This window comes from Sus scrofa, chromosome 12, assembly GCF_054392235.1.
Source record: "Sus scrofa isolate SSC_HxYL_T2T_F1_AM1 chromosome 12, Sscrofa_HxYL_maternal_Yorkshire_Landrace_v2.0, whole genome shotgun sequence".
Lineage (NCBI taxonomy): Eukaryota > Metazoa > Chordata > Mammalia > Artiodactyla > Suidae > Sus > Sus scrofa.
Window position 1 is genome coordinate 3,051,528 of NC_139394.1, and position 16,379 is coordinate 3,067,906.

At 52.7% G+C, this 16,379-nt stretch overlaps 1 protein-coding gene across 1 annotated transcript in view; it reads left to right on the top strand.

Annotated features, from left to right (window-relative positions):
* The window catches only part of RBFOX3 (RNA binding fox-1 homolog 3), a 429,284-nt gene that overhangs the window by 293,690 nt on the left and 119,215 nt on the right, over nt 1–16,379 (top strand). Inside the window, 1 exon segment of the mRNA NM_001445163.1 lies at nt 11,075–11,112. The gene's annotated coding sequence lies outside the window, so the exon portion shown is untranslated.

The window sequence follows — 16,379 nt, forward strand, 5'->3', positions numbered from 1 at the left end:
AGAGAGGCAGTCTGGAGGCCGACTGGCAGAATCAGTGATGGATAAAAAGACGGGCACGATGGAGGAGGGGTCAGGGCCGCCCGCAGGCGACTTGCTCACGTGGGTGGATGATGGCTCCATTTACTGCCACAGGACCCACCGAGACAGAAGCAGGAGTCTTGCACAGGTTGGGTGGAAGGAGCGAAGATACAGGTGTGAGGTGGCTGGTTGAATTGGCCCGACCCGCGCGGACCTCAGCTGAACACACCAGTCAGGCATCTGGGACGCAGCTGGAGTGTTAACGGAGCTGGATGGGGAGGAGGCAAAGGGTAAGGAGAAGGGGCCAGATTGAGCCCTCAGGTACCCACTGGAGGAGGCTGGAGCTTCAAGGGGGGATGGAGAAGAAAGGGCCAGCGTGGCAGAAGGATGACTGGGAGTATGTGGGCTCAGCCCAGGAGGCATGAGAATCTGATCAGTAGGCTCTCATTCTGCTGTGAATCAAGAAAAACAAAGCTAACGCCACCTGATAACTCTGAGGGAGAGTTTATGGGTGGAGGAAAGGGAATAGGTTTTTTGAGGCACAAATAAGCGTGGAACTGCAGGACTCTCTCCTTGACTCAAGAGTCGATCTGTGGTGGGAAGCTGGGGGAGGCGGGGCGGGGCATGGACTGGCGCCGAGGGTGAGTGGCCTTGGGCCCCAGGTGAAGAGATCGGAAGCTTCCCTGAGCCTGCAGGCCACCGTCAGATGTGCGCTGGAGTCAGGTAGTGATGCAGCAGACCCATCCAGCCATGCACTAGGGACAGACTCGTGGAGGCCTCTGGGTCTGGAGTAAGTTCGGGGGCTGCACAAAATTCTGGGAAGAGAAGGAGCCTTTAGCCAGATGGATTTATGGGTGGCAAGGAACAAACAGGTGCAAAGGTGTTGAGAAGGGAGAAGAGCTAGAACCCAGGAGGGCAATTGAGGAAGGACGACAGAGGGGGACACGTGAGGATGCCCAGAGGTTCTGAGTCTGGGGCACTGGATCAGCATCAGCACCACTGGCTTAACTCAGAGGCATAGGTGCTGGGGGGTTGCTCAGGAGGGGGGCTCATCCCTTCTCTGTCTCACACCTCGAGTCTGCATGTTTCCTGGCACAGGTAACCAGGTGGCAATGTCTGGAAGGGACTTGGGGAAGCCGGGCTGGACGCCTTGATGTAGGAGTTTTAGAGGATGGAGGTGGATGGAGCCAGGACAGAGACAAGATGGTCCAGGCGTGTGTCACTGGGAAGAGAGGGAGGCAAATGGGAGGGAAGCCAGGGGAGTCTCTAAGGAGGCTGAGGGGGCAGTTAGGGAGCACAGACCCCCAGGAGGAAGGGGTGTCTGTCCGAGGAGACTTCCTATGGCACATCAACCCTGCTCCCTGGTTTCCAAAAATCAGATGTCCTCCAAGAGCGGCAGGGTGCGTGAGCCTCACCCGACACGGGCATCCACTGAAGCAAACGTTCATTCCGCTCTGACTGCCAAGGTCTGCCCACACCTTGAGATCTGCTCATTGCAGAGTCCGCATCAGGGACACCTCCTACACCAGGTCACTTTGGTTATTGTCACTTAAAGTCCCGACTGCCAGCCTCAGGGCCTCAGGAAGGTAAGCAGAAACCCACTCACAAATGACCGTGCGCTCTGTCCATCTCAGCAGAGGCTTTCGGTGAGTGGAAGACAGTGGCTCTCGGTTATGAAATAGACTAACTGTTGATCCAGGCACGATCCACAAATTAGCTGCTTGTCAAGGAGGGTTAGTCGCAGGCAGCTGTTCGCCAGGACATGGGTCTGATAGAAGTCCAGGTTCGCTTTTTACTTCTGAGGCTGTTTCCATAGAAGACTCTGAAATTGATAAAGCGGGCAGAGATGTGTTAATCCCAGAAGGTAATCGCACAGCAGTAATAGTCTTTTTGAGGTGGTTCTGTCGGAGGCAGTCAAGTCGAGCCAGCAGCCTCCGAGCTGCACCAAGTGCTAACTGACTCTCCGCCCTCCCCTCAGAGAAGCATTTGGGTGTCATCCCTTAAAATCTGCTCCCTCCGGTGAGAGACGGGACCCCAAGGGCGAGGCCAGCAGGTGCAGCTGGAAGGTGAGGCCGGTGGGTATTGGGAGGGAACCCAGGATTTGTTTGAAGCAGGTGGGATAGGACACACAGACATGAACATGACTGTCCTGATGGGAGGTTTTGTACTCACAGTTCCCTAGAAACAGGAGGTGTGCATGGAGGGCCACTCGGGGCAGCACCAGGATGGGGCAGGAGGCAGAGGGAGTGGGAAAATGTGGGCAAGAGCCTGTATTGTAGTTTCTGGGGGTTGAAGCAGGTGAGGCAGGGTGAGCAGACTTGGGATGAACTAGCTGGGTGATTTCAACTAGTAGTTGGGTGGGTTCCAGGCATACGGGTCATCCCAAGTTGTCTGGTACCTGGCTCTAGGGCGGTTAGGGCAGGTGGACAGTGGCCTGGTGAGAGCCCCTAGAGAAGGTGGGGGGTGGGCTTTGGGTTGTAGGTTAGTACATGAAAGACAGCTCCCTGGGGAGTTGTCTGCTGTCTCCAGGACTTAGCTGGCTCTGGGAGGAGCAGCCCCTCCAGGGTCAGCAAGGCCCCAGGTCTCGAAGCCTCAGGAGAAACTCTCAGAAGGCTTCACAGCCATCCCAGCCTGGACCAGACTGTGGAATAACCTCTGACATAAGCGCCCAGCATAACCAGGGACTTCTCTCCCTTTGGGGGGCAGGGAAAAGCTACAGATACCCAATCCCAGGATTTTTCCCAGAATGGACATCTCTGTCTCGCTTTTCTCTATTTCTCCAAGTTATTGTCTAGTTGTTGCGTTCAATTCAGACAGTTCTGTTCGCTGCCTGTCTTCCTCGTGGCATTTACAGAAGCCAACGGGGCAGAAGCCAGGGCTGGCTGAGCTTCCCAGAGTGGTGCTAGGGCGTTCACGGCCTGGACCCACCCGGCTCCTGGGACTGTACAGACAGCTCCCAGCCCTCTCAGCCGAGTCGCTGCTTTTATTTTGTAAGTAGGTTGATGGAGACAGATTTCTGAAAATCTTAGAGGAATGAGCAGGTTGGTTTCTTAGGGGATTCGCTCAGGAAATGAGATTTTGCCTGTCTCCCAAAGGAGAAAGGGTACGTCTCAATTATTCATAGCCAAACATGCTCGTCTAAGAAGCCAGCAGAGGCGACGGTCTGCCTGCCGGGTGATGCTGTCTGTCCCGTGGATGAACTCAGCTCCTCTCCCGTCTCCACCAGCCTCCCACCTCCGACGCGGGCTCTGCGTCTCGGGGCCAGGCCAGCCCGTCTCAAGGAGAGGCAGCGAGTACGTCGCCAGGTTTCTGAGGAGCACCCACAGGAGACACGTCCCAACTCTGGCTGGGAACATGGCCCAGGGTGACGCTCGGCGCGGGAGCCGCTGGCTTTTAAAGAAACAGAAGGGATGGGAGCCAAGTGGAGACTGGACGGCCGCCCAGAGCTGCCATCACTAGACTCCACTTCAGCCAGGGTCCAAGAAAACGAGGCAGCACCCAGCTCCCCAGGGGAGTAGCTCAGGCAGGCCCTTTACCTTCATGAGAAAGAACAGCCTCCTCAGCGAAATCAGACCCCAGCACACTCAGGTGACCGAGACAGGGGCGTCCCCCGCCACCGTCCACCCTGTGCACGCTGCCGTGCCCCTCCTGCGCAGATGCCACACATATGTCTTGAGTGACCGAATGAACGAACTTGGAGACAGGGGACTCGTAAAGTCCAGCGCTCTTCAGGGGGCACACGACCTGGGGTGGCATCGAGAACGACTTGGGGAACGCAAGTCGGTGATCGCTTTCGGTTGGCATTCCCCCCGTGTCCCGTAGACGGTTCTGCATCCGGTTTCGTAACCACATTACATAAAACAGAAATGTGTTGATGGGTAGAATTCCAGATCAGAGAGCAGGAGGAGGAGAACAGAATGGAAAAAGAAGGCTCTGGAGGCTTTGAAATACAACCAGCAAGGCTGAGCCGTATTTCTTTTTTCCTGAACTTGCTAGCGGCCAGAGCAAAACGGAAAACATGGCTGATTGCATGATTTTTCGTTGTCTTCAAAAGTGGCTGAAAATGTTCATTGACAGATGAATAAATAGCAAGAGTGGTCTATCCATTTGGTGGAATATCCGCCGGCCTTTAAAAGCTACAAAATTCTGACATCTGCTATCGCGGGCGAACGTCGAGGACTTATACTCGGGGAAATGAGCCAGTTGCGGGAGGGAAAACCACAGGATTCCAAGCGCACAAGGTCCCTGGAGGAGTGGGATGCGCAGAGATGGAAAGCGGGGCGGAGGGTGCCCGGGGCTGGAGGAGGGAGACAGGGAGTTAGTGTCTCGTGGGGACAGAGTTTCAGTCTGCAAGAATGAAGAGGTTCTGGAGGCAGTTGGCGTCGAGGACCGCACAGCGATGTGAAGGTACCTGCCCCTGAGTTGCACACCTAAAAATAGTTCAAATGGTCAATTGTGTATTGTATACACTGCACCACTAAAAAAAGTCAAACGACCCCCCAAACCCCAAACAAACTAAAAAATGGATTCAAACTACCCCTCAAAGGACCAGCAGTTTGCCTGGAGTCCCTCTGTCTGAAAGGCGTTTCCGAGGGAGGATCTGATGACCAGATGCTAGCCTGCCTGCCGGGCGGGGCCCCTCTCCTGGGCCCTGGGCTCCCCACCCCCTAGTTTGTGTTAGAAAGAACAGGCCTTGGAGGGCTGAGCGGTAGGGGCTGAGCAGGGTCAGAACCAGAACGGAGGGCTAGTGGGGAGGAGGAAGGGGCCGCGCGGGCCAGGACCAGGGCCGGAGGGGAACAGCAAGGCTGGGGGCGGACGTCGTGGCAGGACTGTTCTAAGGTGTCTGGAGAAGGCTGGCAGACTCACATCCTGAGGCTGCCGTTAAGACATTCCCACAAACTGGGGGCTTTACAACCACCGAAAATATTCTCTCACAGTCCCGGGGGCCCGTCGCCTGAAGTCAAGGTGTCAGCGGGGGCACGATGCCCGCAGAGGCTCTAGGCGGGGAAGCCTCCTGCCTCCTCCAGCTTCCGGAGGCCCAGGCTTTACTTGGTCACTGCTCAGGAGTCCCAAACAGACAGACGGGTTTGCAGACCTTGGGTACCAAAGCCACGTGTGTCCTGATGCCAGTGGACCCACGACGGGCAGCAGGGCTTTCCCCACCCTCTGCCGGCACATGGGACAGGGTCAGCTGTGCGGTCACTTCTGCGGGACCCACAGGCCGCCCTGTGGGCAGAGGGTGAGCTCGCGTGCTCCTTGCCCCCCAGAGCAGGACTGAAGGCCTCAGAGGACCTCAAGGGGAACTCTGCTTGGGGGGCCATGAGCCCTGCCTGGGCTTCCTGGGAGAGGGGACTGGGCTGCTCCAAGCACAGAGTAACCTCACCCCTACCCTGCTGCCTTGTGGGGGCCCATCAGGAGTGGCCTTTCCCCCAGTGACCTGCAGGCTGTGTGCTCAGAACCCAAACAGCCCCTGTAGCCCCTCTGATGGCCAGAACCTGCTAGAACTTCCTAGTCTCCCTTGCAGTGCCTCAAGATCCCTGAGCCACGAACCAGCTGCCCTTCTCTCCCCTCTGCCTCCCTCCCCTCCCTTCCTGTCCTCTCTGTCCCCTCCCCTCGTCTCCCCTGCTCACCCCACCCCATCACTCCCCTGCTCTCCCCTGCTCACCCCACCCCATCACTTCCCTCTGCCTCCCTCCCCTACTCTCCTGTCCTCTCCTCTTCTCTCCAAAGGTGCATTTCTTTTTGCGTGAAGAGAAAAAACCTTTAAATTGATGACCATCATCTAAAATCTTGTTTAAGCCACCTATAGTTAACTTTTTATTTATAAAATTGCACCCTTCGCCTCCAATTCCCCCTTAGGGAGACTGCACAAAATAGGCTATTTAATTAAATCCAAAGTAACACAACAGGAGGAGCAGTGGACAAGCAGGGTCTTTTAATGCTGCCTCAGTACCATCTACTTGGCCTTGCCCTGCCCCAGAAGGTCTGGGGGATCAGGCTTGCTGAGTAGGGACCCTAACAAGCATCGTGACCGGAGTGGGGAAGGGGTCCTAAGAGCCTTCCTGGTAGTGACAAATGCCCTGCAGCAGCCTGTACAACACCAGATAAATCTGCTCTGAGCCAAAACAAAAGCCCAGCATCATTGTTGCACATTTGGAAAAATGCAGAAAGAAAAAAGCAAAGGAAAGAGTAAATACTGGAAACTGTGTGGCATGAACTGAACAATTGGGTCCCCCGAAATTTGTATGTGGATGCCCTAACCCCCACTGCGATGGTGTTAGAAGGGGGCGTCTTTGGGAGGTGGGTGGGGTTCAATGAGGTCATCGGGATGGGGCCCTTGGGGGGGTTAGTGCCTGTGTTAGTGCCCTCCTTGTCAGGAGAGACAGCACAGCGCTCTTCCAGCCCTGAGGACCCAGCAAGAAGGAAGCCATCTGCAAGCGGGGAAGCCGGCTCTCACCAGAACCCAACCCCACCAGCAACCAGACCTCAAACAGCCAGCCTCCCCAACTGTTGAAGGGTCCCCCGCCCGCTCTGGCTGTGGTACTTGGTCATGGCAGCCCGAGCTGACTCAGACACCCAAGCTTCCTCCTGCAGAAATGGGTCCCTGTTGTCACTGGCGGCCTCCTCAGGGCCATTCGCACTGACAAGCACATCCCTCCCCAGACAGCCCCGCCAGGACAGGCCGCTTTCTCTTCATCCTGGAACCCAGGGGTCTGCGGCTCCCTTGGTTCCTCTGGCCAGTGGAGCTAAGAACACAAGTGTTCCGAAATGATGGATTCTCCAAACCTCCCTCCCCAGAGCGCGGCCCGGGGCGGGTAGTCCTTCAACTGAAATGGACCCGGATGAGATCTGAGCATCCTTTTACCCACCTGGAAATCAAGGATAATAATGCTTACCTTGTGGGCTGGTCTGAAGCGTGTCATGTATATTCAGTGTCTGGCACATAATAGATGCTCAACAAATAGGAGCCACGATGGCTACGAGTAAATTGACTTGAGCAGACAGGAGGAGACACAACCAGTCACAAATACATGTTCTGCTTTCTCCACTCCTTTCTACTCCTGCCCCACAGTCCAGTGACTCGGCCCCTGGCGGGGGGCGGAGGGAAGAAATCCGGGAGATGTGAAAGAGCCCAGAGTGAGAGGGGTGGTCTGGGCCATGACAGGATGGGAGTTTTTCCAACAAGGCTTTTTGCATGACTCACACTAAAAATAGGTTTTACTAATAGATGTGTGTTCTTTTCATTCCAAGGGGGATACAAGCAAGTTGGGGGTTAATTTCTGAAAAATTCAATGTTTTATGGGCAGGAGATTACACAGGTTAAAGGGGGTGACCTCTGTCATTTGGATGGAGTTGATTAAAGCCAGGAACTAATGCTTTTGAGAAGAATTGTGGAGAAAAGTCCTTTTGGAGGGGGTGGCGGTGAAGGCGGCAGATTAAGCTGTGAACTGGTAGAGCCTGGAGTGAAGGAGAGCTGAGCAGGGAGACCATGAGAAAGGGGCCCCCGTGGGGGGGAGTGTCCATCCATGACAGGACCCCAAGGAGCACGTATCACTCCAGAAGGACCTTGTCCTGCTCTTCCAAACTGTCGTCCGGGTCTGATCCCTCGCAGCAAGCGCTTACCTGCTGGTTGCTTGTTCGCCAAATGTCTACTGCCTCTGTGTGTGCTGGTCCCACTCCAGGCGCTGGAGACACGGGGCCTCAGAGATACTGGGGGCAGGGAGGGTGTCATGTCTAGTGGGCAAGTGCTGGGCAGTAGGGACTTCCCACCCCAGCAAACGGAGGGCAGCTCTGCTCTGGGGAACTCCTCACCACCAAAGCCCCCCAGGGGAAAGTCTGCCGTTTGTAGCTCAGCTGACTTCGTGCAGAGGCTGTGCAGGGGGGGCTGGGCTGGCTGGAGACCCTCCGAGCTTCGCGAATGCTTCCTTGGGCTTTGTTGAAGGGTCTTTCCACGGTGCACTCGGGAACTCAGCGCCCCGGTCTGATGAGCTGTGCTTCTCCGTGAACCTGACTGTAGAGGCAGAAATCTCTGTAAGTGACCATCCCGCTGAGTGGCTGAGAGCCGTGTTTGCTAACTGTGAGGCTGAGAATCAGCTCCGTGTTTCCTGACCCACCAGCACCCCCATGGGGGGTGCACTCAGGAAGGCCCGTGGAGTGGGGCGAGCCCCGGGCTCCTCCTCCCTCAGACGGGGTGGTGGGCGAGGTGCGAGAGGAGAGGCTGGAGGGTGTGAAATGGGAAAGGCTGGGGACGTGGAGGAGGAAAGGAGAAGCCAGTGTTCATCTCAGAAAGGCCAGGCCAGCCCCGTCGGGCTCACGCCAGGAGGGTGGCCGGGCCCCTGCAGGAGTGGGTCCACACAGGGCCCACTCCCTTTCTTTCAAGCAGCAAGAGTCTCCGGAGAGGCATGGGGGGAAATTCATCCGGCGGCGGGGGCGGTTGGGGGAGGTCTGTACATGGACAGAGGACAGGAAGGGCCAGGGAACCCTGAGCCTAAAGCATCGCGGAAGTAGGCAGGACCCCGTGTGCCACTGGTGGCGGAGGCATTAGGCACTCAGCCCTCCTAACCGTCCCTCTGCTTCGGGCTCTTTCAAAACGCAGTGGTCCTTTGAAGATGGACGTGGGTTCCAGCTCTGAGTCTCCGCACATGGACCGAGCTGGGTTCAAATGACACAGGTACAAATATTTTGCTTTGACCAAATAAGGACGTTTGTAACCATGGGCCACATGTAGGAGAACTCAAGGAATGAGTGAGAAGGACGTTAGGGCGGGGGGAGGTTGGGGGGGATGGGAGTGGGGGGTGCCTTGTTGGGCCAGATGGGAGTGGGGGGTGCCTTGTTGGGCCAGATGGGAGTGGGGGGTGCCTTGCCAACCCTGATCTGTGTCGATGTTCCCGGAAGACCAGCAGCATCCCTGTGGCTTAGAGAAAATCTGTGAGTTGGGCACAGTGGATAAAGGAGTTGTGGGCATTGTTTGGGTAGAGGAGAGGCAAGGACAGGGAGCGAGGAGGTGCCCCACCCCAAATCCTGGCCACGCCAGGGTCCTCCTGCCCAGCAGAGCAGACACCCGCCCGCCCCAAGCCTGGCTCCGGTGCTCTTGGCCCAGACCGCCGCTTTGGCCTATGTGTATGTTTGCTCACTGGGGCTGGATGGATTGAATTAAATGGAACTAAATTGAATTAAACTGGGAGGAAAACTCACTTTAAGAAAAGAAACCAAGAAAAAAAGTCAGCAATAAGAAAATCCTGCAAATCAACTGAAGGCCGCAGTCGATGCAAGTTGATTGCTTCAATCCATCTCGTTTTGTAATGACGCCTTCATTTGGTGGTGGCTTCTGATGGCTTCGAGTCAGTTTGTGAGCTGTGTGTGGACGTGTGCCAAAAGCAGTTGCTCCTGCCATTTTGCTGGGGCGGTGGGGAGGAGAATGCCGGTCAACAAACAGAGGCTTCAGGGGGCTACCCCTGCCCATGATGGCCTCTCGTTGGGAGGTTCAAGTTCAGCCACACCTTGGCCCACAGCCCTCCCTGCTGCGGCTGCTGGGGTGGGGGTCGGGGTCTGTGACATAGCGCCTTTGTGGTTTTCACAACAAACTCTAAGGCGTGCCGAGCAGGCGACAGGCAGTAATGTTCTCCTTCCGTTTTTAATTCTCTTCCGCCTGTGGGTGAGAGGCAGTGCAGCACAGGGGGAACCTGCCAGCAAAACCCGGCTGCCCAGTTACTGGTGGTGCAGTTACTTAACCAGTGTGCTCCTCAGTTTTTCCATCTGAAAAATGGGAGTAGTAAAATATGCAGAATAAGTGGCAGCAGCTACCTGCCCTTCCTGGTGATGTTGATGGCAATAGCGTCGGTGAGTTGCCGCATCTCAGGAAAGAGACCCCGTCTGACCACCTTGCGATTCCAGAAGCTTTTCACTTGTTTTTATCTGTTTATGCTAAGTTAAAAAAAAAATGCACACATACGGTGGGGAGGCAGGTGGGAGTGACTGCTTAATGGGTATGTGCTTTCCTTTGGGGCAATGAAAAAGTTCTAGAACCACATACGATGGTGGTGGCGCAACAGCGTGAATGTGTTTAATTTGATAGCGCTAAATAGTACACTTTAAAGTGGTTGAAATGGTAAATTTTCTGTTATGTGTATTTTAACCACAATAAAAATAGATGTGCAAGATAATGTACATATAAAGTTATGAAACATTACTGAAATAAATAAGGCAAATTTAAGTCCAGAGACACACACCCCCCCTCATTTCCATCCTCTGAAGTGCCTGGTGAAAAAGGGCAGGATTAGGGGTCCAGATACACCTGTGTAGTCCCCAGGCCCGAGGCGATCAGCTTTGTGACTCTAGGCCAGTACCCTGGTCTCCTGGCCCCAGGTTCCTGGATTATAAAATGAGGTAGTACCTGGTCCCTGCTAGTCTGACACCAGCTCTGAGCTGTTCCTGCTGATGGAAGCTCCTGGAGGCTGCACCTAATTCCAAACAACACACAGGCGTGGATTCAGAAATCGTGTCTCCGGTGGGATTTAAAATTCTCTTACTTCCCTTGAAGCAGTAGCCCCCGCTTTGCTTAGTGTCGGATTTGCCTGTGCCATGTCCCACACTGGGAGACACCTGGGGGGTGGGAACAAAGCAGCACAGGTGACGCGGGATCCCAGTGTGAGGGTACATGCCATCAGCCACACTTGCAGATAACCTCAGAACCAGGGGAGCTGAGGAAGAAAAGGGGCAACTCAGAGTTTGGGGCAAAGGAAAGAAAGAGGGAAAACACGAAGGACACCCCCGAGCCGCGGGGGGATGCGTTTGGGGATCTGGCCGACAGGCCGGCGGCGCTCTGTCTCCCTTTGTCTCTGTCTGTTACATCAGATGGCGACTCGCAGCCGCGCTGGCCCTGCAGACGGATGGCGGCGGAGGTGAACCTGGGCAGGTTTTCTCGGCCTCCCGGGGAGATAATGCCTCCTCCTCCAGACTTGACTAGTCAATGAGCACATCGCAGCCAGCAACCCAACCTGCGATGGCAAGCCACGTTGATTCTAATTCTCTCTCCTTTCTCTTTTTTTTTTCTTAGAGCCCACAGTGCCTCGGGAAAAATTGGCTGAATAAAAGGTATGAAGATTTTCTCTCTTTCTTCCTGAATAGCGTTTGACAGACATGCGCGTGTGGAACATCCTGGGAGCTGCTGACAGTGGATGCCAGGGGTTCGGGGTTTCCTAGACACTGGAGGGAGGGGAGTTTGGGAGCAGGGTGTGTGGCCTGTTTAGCTCTTGTCCCCCAATGGGCCGGCCCAAAATGTGCTGGGAAGGCAGGACTGGAGGGCCGGCGGGGCTGGGAGAGAAATGAGGAACAGGAGTTTGTGTAAACGCCGCGCTGCTAGGCTGTGGCCAGAGAAGCTGTGCCGACTCCGTCCTGGTGCCTTCCCTCCCCCTTCTCCACCCTGGGTACCGGTGCCCAGGGGTGTACCCCCAGGCTGCACGACCTTTGGAACCGAGGGCAGCTCTGCTCACTGGTCCAGGGTGGTCCAGCTCCCCTCTGTGGCCTGATCTCCTTGGGAAGGGGGCTCCGTTCCCAGTGCTGACGCCCGCAGGGGGCCTGGACACATCTGACCAGAGCCCTGGGTCGCTGTGTCCCTTCCACCTACTGCTGATCTCTTTCGTAGAGTCCCCTGTAAGGTTATACTTTGGGGGAAAGGTTATTATAAAAGTAATGCATATTTGTTGTGAACGAAATTAGAAAATGCAGGTTGGCTATGTATTTGTAACCCCAGGGCCCTGACAGGCTTCTCCTCGTGGGCTCCTGGGTCTCAGGCCGCAGGTGCACAAGGACGGCAAAGCCCGTCCACAGATCAGAAACGGAATGAAGCTGTCGGATGGGAGGGGGCTGACGCCTTCATGAGCCAAACACTGGAAATTTAGTTTGCTGGTCCCTTTGGTATTGTTTTTGCTCCAAGCCCACCCTTGGTTCAGAAGTGGGCATAAGCCAAGTGGAGCTCCACTTGGCCAGGGAGCTTTGTCCTGGAAGCCACTCAATGCAGGCCACAGGGGCTGTGTGGGGAGACAGCAGGGACTCTGCTCACTGGCTTTCCATCAGGATCCTCTTCATGGGGTCCTGGGCAACACATGACAGAGTCCCCGGGGAGTGACGTCCTGTTTCTATGGGTATTCGATGCGTTTCTCCATGGGGGGTGGAGAGAAAGTGCAGTTGGCTTTGGTCTCACGCTCTTACCCAAGCGGTCTAACCACAGGGGTGGCGGCTTCACACGCAGCCTTCTTGCCATGCCGTGGTCTCGTTTTCCGGGGGAAGTGTGCCAGTAATCTGTCTGTGGGGCAGGGAACCCATTTGTGCTCTAAGGAATGATGTGGGGATTTGCTGGCTTGAAGTTTTTAATCACTTTATCCAAAAGGTATAACGTTTGCACAAGAGCCATGGATACTTAGAGCGTGCCGTCTAGCACGTTGATGTCAGTTTATATCCATAACATCACTGCTACAACCAAGATACTGAACCTATGCATCACCCCCAAAAGCACCCTGGCGCCCCTTAAGTCTCTTCCTCCACCCCTTCCCAGTCCCCTCTTCCCAGACAAGCACTGACCTGCTTCTTGTCCCTGTAGAATGGTTTGTTTTCCCGAGAATTTTATATGAATAGAGTCAAAGCCTCTGTCTTTTTTGTGGTTTAGCCTCTTTCACTCAGCGTCATTCTGATCCATCCAGGTGGTGGTTTGCATCCAGAGGTCATCCTTTTCATTGCTGAGTAGTATTTCATGCTAGGGATGCACCAGAGTTTATCCATGAGGCCCTTGAAGAAGATTGTGGTTATTGGCAGTTTGGGGCTATTACAAATAAAGCTGCTGTGAGCATCCGTATGTGTCTTTATAGAGGTACCTGTTTGCTTTTCGATTGGGTAAAATACCAGTAGGGAAATGGCTCTCCTATGGAACGTGCACGTTGAACTTTGTAAGCAGATGCTCAACTGTCTTCCAAAGTGATTGCGTCATTTCACATTCCCGCCAGCCTGTGTGGGGACCGCAGTCCGACATCCTCAGCAACACTTGGCGTTGTCAGTTTTTATCATTTTAGCCATTTTAACGGGTATTCAATGGTACTTGGTTGTGGTTTCCGTTGCATGTCCCTGATGGCAAATGATGTTGACCATCGTTTGACGTCCCTGTGTCACCTTTGGTGAAGTAGCTGTTCAGATCTTTGCCTTTACTTTCATTGGGTGGCTTGTTTTCTTATTGTTGACTTTTGGAAATTCTTTATATATATTCTATTATTTTTGTTTTTATTTTTTGCCTTTTTGCCTTTTCTAGGGCTGCTCCCGCGGCATATGGAGATTCCCAGTCTAGGGGTCTAGTCGGAGCTGTAGCCGCTGGCCTACACCACAGCCACAGCAACGTGGGATCCGAGCCGCATCTGCAACCTACACCACAGCTCACAGCAACACCAGATCCTTAACCCCCTGAACAAGGCCAGGGATCGAACCCACAACCTCATGGTTCCTAGTCGGATTCATTCACCCCTGAACCACGACAGAAACTCCAGGAAATTATTCATATATTCTAGATACAAGTCCTTTACCAGACATTTTCTTCTAATTGGTCTCTCTTTTCATTCTCTCAATAGCATCTTTTGACGAGCAGACTTTCATTTTGATAAAGCCCCGTTTACCAATGCATATGGTTCATGCTGTATCTAAGAAATTTTAACCTGACCCACAGTCACCCAGATTCTTTTTTCTTCTGTACTTTCTTCCAGACGTTTTATAGGTTTTAGGTGTTGCATTTAGGTCTGTGGTTTATCTTGAGTTCATTTTTGTGTGTGATGGGAAGTATGGATTGAAGTCCATTTTTCTGTATACGAATCTCCAGTTATTTTCAATATTACTTTTTTTTTAGCATTTAAACCCAATTTGTTCTTAATCTCTCCCCAGTCGACAATAGGCGGATGTTGACACTGGGTACTAAAATGTGTAAAGCAAAAGAGAATGATTTTCACGGCTTTTGAACAGAGCCGTTGGGGTCACTTTGCCAGTCGCTGTTTGTTTGCATCTTTGAATTGGCTTATTGTTTCAGGCACTGTCCCTCGCTCAGAGGTTTTCGTTTGCATGTTCTGTTGAAGGGGTGTTTTTTAAGTTTTATTGACGTATAGCTCATTCACAAGGCTGTGATACCTTCTGCTGTGCGGCAAAGCGACCCGCCACGCCTCTACGCATATCCATTCTCTCCGAATCTTTCCCCACACAGCAGATCACAGGATCCGGGGAAGGGTCCTCTGGGCTCTGCAGCAGGTCCCCTTTGGCCGGTCGGTCCACATACCTCGGGGTGCATCCACCAGGCCCCAACCCCAAGTCCGTCCCTCCCACCCCCAACCTGTCCCCTTTGGTAATCAGAAGTTTTTCAAAGTCGGTGAGTCTGTGTCTGTTCTGCAAATAAGTTCATTTGTATCCTTTTTTTTGGATTCCATCTTATGATAGGTGATATCATATGGTGTTTGTCTTTCACTTTCTAACTTTCTAGATCCATTCATGTTGCTGCACATGGCATTATTTCATTCTTTTGTATGCCTGAGTACTACTACTTAGTTTTAAAACTGCCCTTTATCCGTTGCCTTTTCAGCCTGGTTAAAAATTAGTTGTCATATATGTGTGGGCCCCTCTCTGGACTTGCTTGTATTGATCTATGTGTCTGCCTCGATGCTAGTCCATACTGACATGATTGTTGCAGGTTTATAATAAGCCTCGAAATCAGGTAATATCACCCCTCCAACTTTGTTCTTCCTTTTTTCAAAACCGCACTGGCGGAGTTCCTGTCATGGCTCAGTGGTTGAAGGATCCGACTAGGAACCATGAGGATGCGGGTTCGATCCCTGGCTTTGCTCAGTGGGTTAAGGATCCGGCATTGCTGTGAGCTGTGGTGTAGGTTGCAGACGCAGCTTGGATCCCGCTTTGCTGTGGCTCTGGTATAGGCCAGCAGCTGCAGCTCCAATTAGACCCCTAGCCTGAGAACCTCCATATGCCGCAGAAGTGGCCCTAGAAAAAGATAAAAAAAAAAAAAAACCCATTGACTATCCTAAGTCCCTCAAATTTCCATATGAATTTTAGCATCAGCATGTGAATGTTTTTAAACGCCTCCTGGAATTTTGACCAGGACTGCACCTATAGGTCACCTTGGGGAAGTATTGACTCTAAACAATATTGTCTCCTGACTCATAAACAAGATGTGTCTCCCCAGGTAATTGGGGCTCCTTGCTCTCACCTGTGGTTTGTGTTTTTCAGTGTATGGGTCTTACACATCTTTATCATATCTATCCCTAAGTATCGCATATTTTATGCTATTTTAAATGGTCTTTTTCTTTCAATTTCTGATTGTTTGTTGCTAGTGTTTCGAAATAAAATTATGTTTTAGGATATCAATCTTGTTGTATCCTGTAGCCTCACTAGTAAGTGAGTAAGCTTAAACTCACCTCCTAGTTCTAGTAGCTTTTGTAAATTCCGTCAGATTTTCTACATAGAGGATCATGCTGTCTGTAAATAAAAACAATTTTCCTGCTTCTTTATAATCTGGACACCTATTATTTCTTTTTCTGGCCTTGTTCCCCTTGCTGGAGCCTCCAGTACAGTGATGAACCGAAGTGGTGAGAGTGGGCATCCTTGTTTTGTTCCTGATCCTAAAGGGTAACAAGCCTTTTACTCATTTTTTTTTTTATTATTTTATTTATTTATTTATTTATTTTTTTGTCTTTTTGCTATTTCTTGGGCCACTCCTGCAGCATATGGAGTTTCACAGGCTAGGGGTCGAATCGGAGCTGCAGTCGCCAGCCTACGCCAGGGCCACAGCAAGCGGGATCCGAGCCGCGTCTGCGACCTACACCACAGCTCACGGCAACGCCGGATCATCAACCCACTGAGCAAGGCCAGGGACCGAACCCGCAACCTCATGGTTCCTAGGCGGATTCGTTAACCACTGCGCCACGACGGGAACTCCCAAGCCTTTTACTCTTAAGTGTGATGTTAGCTGTAGGTCTTTCATAGATTCCCTTCTATTCCTAGTTCCCTTCTGTTGCTAGTTTGTTGAAAAGTTTTGTCGGCTTTCTATTAGAAATTGATGTTGACTTTTCTTAAAGCCTTCTCCTGCGTCTACTGAAATGATCATATGCTTTTCCTTTTTTAGTTTGTAGTTCCCCTTGTGGCTCCACAGGTTAAGAATCTGTGGACTAGTATCCATGAGGATGCAGGATTAATCCCTGACCTTGCTGAGTGGGTTAAGGGATCCAGTATTGCTGTGAACTATGGTGTAGGCCAACAGCTGCAGCTCTAATCGGGCCTCTAGACTGGGAACTTTCATATGCCACAGGTGTGGCCCTAAAAAGCAAACA